Source organism: Euphorbia lathyris, chromosome 8, assembly GCF_963576675.1.
Source record: "Euphorbia lathyris chromosome 8, ddEupLath1.1, whole genome shotgun sequence".
NCBI classification, from domain to species: Eukaryota; Viridiplantae; Streptophyta; class Magnoliopsida; order Malpighiales; family Euphorbiaceae; genus Euphorbia; species Euphorbia lathyris.
In genome coordinates this window covers 83,723,691-83,730,661 of record NC_088917.1, presented here as the reverse complement: position 1 = coordinate 83,730,661, position 6,971 = coordinate 83,723,691, and positions in this window count along the sequence as shown.

Genomic DNA, 6,971 nt, shown 5'->3' with positions numbered 1-6,971 from the left:
ATAATTTATCATTATTTATTATTATTATTATATATTATTATTATTATTATTTATACTTTATCATTATCTATAAATTAGATAAAAGTCAAGAAATGATAGTTTATTAAAGTATATATTCGTTTAATAAAAAAAATTAAAACTAAAGTATGCATCCATATTTAAAAATTAGGAATTGCATCCATATTATGAATTATTTCTAAAATTTACCGAATTTATCAATGTTAGGAATAAAATTGCACTATTTTAGACGTTAGGGTTAAAATTACTCCTGACCCAAAACATTATGTTTGCACTTTAACCCTTAATTAGAATAATAAATTAAGAGTTTATATTCATATGAAAATTTGTATTTAATTTCATACGTTTTAAATTATATGTAAATTTGTGTTTGTATGTAATTTGTATTTTTAATTTAAATTAGACTGATTTTTATTTAATTTCATAGGCTTTTATCGAGCCAAGATTTTATCAACCCGAGCTTTTATTTGATATTCAATTTAGTTTTATCTTTAATAATATTTTTATTTATTATTGATATTATTAAATTTATTCGAACCATTATTCTTATTATTTTTATAAGTTTATTAATGTCCAATATTATCATTAAAATTATTTTAAAGTCTAATATCATCATTATTGTTAAGTTCGGTTAAGTTCGGTATAATTCAGTTAACTTCAGTAGCATTCAGTTCAGTTCAATTCAGTTCAGTTTAGTTCAGTTCAGTTCAGTTCAGTTCAATTCAGTTTAGTTCAGTTCAGTTCAGTTTTTTTCAACGATAAAGAACAGAGCCTTAGTCGTTTATATTGATCATGATTAAATTGATTATTCGAAATTCATAAGTTGGACCTAATGACCATTTAGTGTGGCTTATTGGTTTTCCAAGGTTTTTCATGAATCTTATTACAAATCTTAGATTTATTACTTGAGCCGGACCAAGGGAAAGTAATAAATCGAATGTTTCGAACTAATAAAACTTAATGCTTCTTTGGGTTAATTACTTGAGTCGGACCAAGGGAAAGTAATTAATCGAAAGTTTAGAACTAATTACTCGAGCGGTTTTTCTTAAATCTTAAGTAATCACTTTAGCCGGACCAAGATAAAGTAGGTTAAAAAGGTTTAGATTAAACTTAATGTTTCTCTAGATTAATTACTTGAGCCGGACCAAGGGAAAGTAATTAATCGAGAGTTTAGAGCCAATCTCGAGAATCTATTAGTTAATAAGAAAAATTGTCATCTTAAAAGGGGTAAAACAACTTAAAAGGGGTTAAGTGTTATTTCCAAGCAAAGAGGTTAAGTGAAGCTAGAAGCCTTAGTTTCTTTCAATATAAGTAATCTAATTTGTATAATTTTCATTTCATTTCTTACTTAAGTCTTAACTTGGTTGTCAAACAAACTCTACATTTCGATTGTTTAAATAGTAGATAGTAAGCAAAGAGATTAGTACTTATAATCACCATCCTCGTGGGAACGATACTCTACTTTCACTTTATTACTTGATACACGACTAAGGTACACTTGCCTTCACATGTACGTATACATAAAACACGCATCAAGTTTTTGGCGCTGTTGCGGTGGATGATTGAATTGTAATATTAATATAGTCGAACTTCTATTAATTTAAACATTTTTTAGGAGACGTTTTCTATTAATTTAAACACGCATCAAGTAAAAACGATAAGTTTTTGGAAAATATGATACGATAATTAAATAACTATCAAATTAGATTATTCAATTTTTTTTTTATAAAATATGGATAATTTTATTTTATTTCGACACATGAAAATAAATTTTTTTTGATAAAATATGGATAGTATTGATTTTATTTCAAAACACGAAAATTAAATTTATAATTATTAGACTTTAACTAGCTTTTAGATTTCTTGAAAAAAAAAAACTAGCTTTTAAATTAATTGGTTCCTTAACAATGTTATGGAATTACTGTACTCGTATAGGTAAATAGTTACCAGTCAAAAGTGAGATTGAATAGGCGGGAAAGGTTTCCAATTTATAGTAGGAAACATGGATCCATCAAATAAATCTAAATTTGAAATATAATTTAATTAATTAGTGATTAGATAAAAAAACTAAATAATAATTAAATTTTGAGAAAATTTTGTAGAGAATGAAGTAATTAATTATTAAGAACAAGGTTCAAATTTAGCCCTATGTTTAGTGAAGAAGAATATATTTACAATTTTAATCTTAAAGCTAACATTTAAAATCAAGCCTCATTAATAAAAGATAAAATCAAGCCTCATTAAACAGTGCAAAATCAAGTCTCATTTACAAATTTAGCTTACTCATTTGCAATTTTATGTTCTGCCTAGGGTTCTAACTATCCAATAGGTAAAGGCTATAGTTACTTTGTTTTTAACAAAGTAAGTCTTACTTTATGTGTTTTCACCATTCGATTAATTTTTTAATCTATCATTCAATAGTGAAAACACACAAAGTAATGATACTTTGTCAAAAACAAAATAACCATAAAAGGCACCCATCCAATAATATTTGAAATTGCATATTTTGTGTTAATTAATGAAAATAAACTTATCTTATACTAATGGGTATCTATCATTATGACATTGGAAACTCACCATTTAGTAAAAGTTACTTTTAAAATTATACTATTTTGTATGTAGAAACTAAATTTGCTCTCCTCTAATAAGCTTGTGACTTTGCAACTTATCCATATATTTTTGAGAGATAAGTTGTAAATTAGCAACCGATGAGGCATGTCGAGCTACTAAGTAAAAAATACTAGCAACGACGAGGCATGTCGAGCCACAATATGAACAACCTCGTTAGCTAATCTAGAAACAAATGACACTGTAATGTCCGGTCTATTGCAAATAAGGGACTTATATTCGCCAATAACCTCACCAAACTCATTTTAATAACTTTTAATAATGGTTTTTGTATATTTTCTTCATTTTGTGTGGTTTCTAGGCACTTTGTGTGGTTTCTAGGCACTTTCGCAAGGTTTTCGGCACAAATTACCAAGTCGGGGCTTAAGGCAACTCGGGAGAAAAAGGGACAAAAAAAGGTGTTTTAGTGACATCAGCGTACACCTCGTCGCGGATGGGTGCTGTAAGATAAAAGTCTAATTGTTCACACTAGGACAGATGTTGAGCGATTTCCGCAAGTGCACGGTTTCGCTTGTAGTAATAAAAAGATATCGATCCTACAGGGAACGTTTTTTAACAAAAACTTATTTTGAATCGATTAAATTTACTTTTAAGGTTTATAATATGTAAATCGTTGAATTGGCTTTTGGTTTTGAAATTGCTAGAATAAGAATTAGATTAGAGTATGAAGATGTTAGAAAATATTCTGTTTTAAGAATGAATTTGCAAGACAGGGACATTTAGTATTTTTAGAAAAGTAAACAAATATATTTGTTTGCATTAAGCAAAGAAAACAACTTTAAACTTTGTATGAATTATAAAGATGAAATAAATGACGGAACCTCTAATTATTAGGCTTTGAACATGACAAAACCCTTTCGGGATAATTGCCCTTAATCAAATGAAAACTCTTTCGAGATAATAATTTGTCTAAGTGTTCAACAAAGTTTCCTTGTAAAGATTTTGGATTAAATACGTTTTAATGAAAACACCAGCATCCACTTTAGTGGATTGGTTACCATAAGTGCTGCATAAAAATCTATCGAATAGAACGGACTTTATTAGATGAAATATAAATTGATACAAGTTTACAGAGAACATGGAGCATGGAAACATTCGACGGCTTGCAAGTGAACGGGTTGATCAATCCTTTCCTTGGGTTTCGTTAGAGTTTGTTAGGCTCAGGGGCGGATCCTCTACTCAATCTTCTCGCTGTAACTTCGTAATAGGGATACGGTCGGCCTCTACCAAAATGAAAACTAAACTGGAACAATGTCTAAATGCTACTAAACTTGTTATTATTGAATAAACAATGTGTGTACAGCATATTGCTTTTTACAGAAATGAAATCTAAACTCTGACTCATTTCCGAGTCAGAGTTTCTGCATAACCCTTGCACTAATCTCTTTCTTCTAACTCTCTCTATATTTTTTTCAACTCTCCATCAACTCTTTATTTATAGATGTTGAAGAGTCGTGATTGAAGTGTCGTGTCCATTGTGAAGAGACGTATCCGTTGTGGAGAGTCGTACCCGTTGTGGAGAGACGTTTCTATCCACCCGAACGAACGCGTTTCTTGGCATTTAAACATGTGTTTGTTGTGCTGCAAAGGCTGCTGATCTTACCGAGAATGGGGAAGCATTTATTTGGTCTTCGGACGGAAGAAGAAAACATCTGGAAAAGGCGTGTCGCGACCGAGAATTTAGGATTCTCGGTTGCGGCCTCCGAATTCTCTACCGAGAATTTGGATTCCCTGCGCGGCCCACAATTCTCTACCGAGAATTTTGGATTCTCTGCCGAGAATTTGCATTTTTCTTAGTTTCTGACTTCGTCTTTGTCCTCGTTTTGGTGTAACTTGATCTTCGTCGTTTTTAACTCCCTTTGTAGGGTTTTTCTTCTGTTTTTGAGCTCTTTTCGTTCCTATTTGGATTTTACCAAATATTATGTACCTTGCATGAAAGAAACATATTCGAGAGTAAAACCTTTCTAAACAGTTATAAACAGCACAAATTCGTAGCAATATTGATGTAATTATAGATGGTATATTAGGTATATTTTGGGCTTAACAACAGATTTGACACATTTTTTTTTATTTTCAACTTACCTCCCTCATACGAATTCGGATTGAAGCGATTCAAAATGCGTTGGAAATCTAAGAGAAAGATGAACAAATGATTAATAATAATCACCTCCAAATTTGAAGTGTATCAGGCCCAAAAAATTATCCAAAGTTGATGAACATGTTGAAGTGTATGATTCCTTTCCCACCAGTACACATTTCAACTCCTTGTCAAAGCCTTCCACCACCCTCTCTTAAAGGCTGAATTCAGAAGATTAGGGAGTGGGAGGCCATAATGAGACTTGATCTTTGGAATTATGTGTGTAATTTTACTATAAAATGAGACCTTAGGAGCCATTTGAAGACACACCAAGCTTAGACTTAATTCTTCCCCCCTCTATATTAGTTTGTTGATTCTTCTCTTCAAGAATCATTTGTATGTTCTTTTGTAATTGTTGTTATTATTCTCAAAGTATTGTTTGTGCAAAAGTTCATCCAATAAAAGTAAGTTTTAAGTTACCAAAGATGTTCGTTCGGCAATCGTCATTACGGTTTCTTCTAAACTTCAATCCCTTTTATTGCTATGAAGTCCATTGTCTATCTTTTTAAGGTGTGTTTTAATCTAATAATGGGCCGAAATCCCCTTAACTAAGGCTAAAAGCGGATCTTAACCTTAATTATGTGGTAATTACGTTTAACCTATTTAAGCTATGTTTATCCTTTTTGATAACTAACTTATGTTTCTTAATGCTTGTAAGAGATGGGCCAACTTTCTACTTGAATATAATTAGTCGTTTATATTGATCGCGATTAAATTGATTATTCGAAATTCATAAGTTGGACCTAATGACCATTTAGTGTGGCTTTTTGGTTTTCCAAGGTTTTTCATGAATCTTATTACAAATCTTAGATTTATTACTTGAGCCGGACCAAGGGAAAGTAATAAATCGAAGGTTTCGAACTAAGAAAACTTAATGCTTCTTTGGGTTAATTACTTGAGCCGGACCAAGGGAAAGTAATTAATTGAAAGTTTAGAACTAATTAATCGAGCGATTTTTCTTGAATCTTAAGTAATCACTTTAGCCGGACCAAGGTAAAGTAGGTTAAAAAGGTTTAGATTAATTAAACTTAATGTTTCTCTAGATTAATTACTTGAGCCGGACCAAGGGAAAGCAATTAATCGAGAGTTTAGAGCCAATCTCGAGAATCTATTAGTTAATAAAAAAAATCGTCATCTTAAAAAGGATAAAACAACTTAAAAGGGGTTAAGTATTATTTCCAATGGAAGAGGTTAAATGACGCTAGAAGCCTTAGTTTCTTTCAATATAAGTAATCTAATTTGTATAATTTTCATTTCATTTCTTGCTTAAGTCTTAACTTGGTTGTCAAACAAACTCTACGTTTCGATTGTTTAAATAATAGATAGTAAGCAAAGAGATTAGTACTTATAATCACCATATTCATGGGAACGATACTCTACTTTCACTTTATTACTTGATACACGACTAAGGTACACTTGCCTTCACATGCACGTATACATAAAACACACATCAAGTTTTTGGCGCTGTTGCCGGGGATGGTTGAATTGTAATATTAATATAGTCGAACTTCTATTAATTTAAACATTTTTTTGGGAGACATTTTCTTTTAATTTAAACACGCACCAAGTAAAAAGGATAAGTTTTTGAAAGATCTGATACGATAATTAAATAATTATCAAATTAGATTATTCAATTTTTTTTTTTATAAAATATGGATAATATTAATTTTATTTCAAAACATGAAAATTAAATTTATAATTATTAGACTTTAACTAGCTTTTAGATTAATTGGTTCCTTAACAATGTTATGGAATTACTGTACTCATATAGGTAGATAGTTACCAGTCAAAAGTGAGATTGAGTAGGAAGGAAAGGTTTCCAATTTATAGTAGCAAACATAGATCCATCAAATTAATCTAAATTTGAAACATAATTTAATTAATTAGTGATTAGATAAAAAAAAACTAAATAATAATTAAATTTTGAGGAAAATTTTGTAGAGAATGAAGTAATTAATTATTAAGAACAAGGTTCAAATTTAACCCTAGGTTTAGTGAAGAAGAATAAATTTACAATTTTAATCTTAAACCTAACATTTACAAATCAATGCAAAATCAAGTCTCATTAATAAAAGATAAAATCAAGCCTCATTAATCAGTGCAAAATCAAGCCTCATTTACAAATTTAACTTACTCGTTTGCAATTTCATGTTCTGCTTAGGGTTCTAACCATCCAATAATATTTGAA